Raw genomic sequence first — 603 nt, 5'->3', positions numbered from 1 at the left:
TTTCCCTATGTATTTCTATGATTTTTTTCCTGCAGTGTGCTGCTCTCTTCCACTTACTTCTCCTGTTTCATTTGTTTAACCTAGAAAGGTGAGGGAAGGATTGAAGAAAGACAACACGTGGTTGGACAACACAACCACTGCAGTGTTTTTTTCCCTTTAGCAAGTATTCCAAAAGTTTGGCCAGTTCTTATAAAACCTCCCTCATGTGCTCATGAATTTATGGTTATTTTTGAAGATTTCAATGCCCAATGGAATACAGATATCACAGCAAATCATTACTATAGAGGAAGAAACAGACAGGCTTTCAATCTGCTCGGGGTTACTTACTTGGAAGACTGAATTAATTTATCCTCTGTATCAACAAAGATGCAGTGAAAGAAGAGCACATGAAATTTGCTGGAACTCATTCAAGACATGCAGTTCCATTTCTAGGCCATATGCCCTGAAAATCACTTAAGCAATTTTCTCATATGTAAAAGGGGTTAAATTAATCCAGTCTTTCTCCCAAAGGCATTGTGAGGTTAAACACAATATTATTTTCATTTAAAAAATACATCATGCATTGAGAAAATACTGTACTTTTCCTGAAAATATTGCATTTCT

Source organism: Chaetura pelagica, unplaced genomic scaffold, assembly GCF_000747805.2.
Source record: "Chaetura pelagica isolate M959 unplaced genomic scaffold, ChaPel_1.0 scaffold344, whole genome shotgun sequence".
Taxonomy (NCBI): Eukaryota; Metazoa; Chordata; class Aves; order Apodiformes; family Apodidae; genus Chaetura; species Chaetura pelagica.
This window is presented reverse-complemented; position numbering follows the sequence as displayed.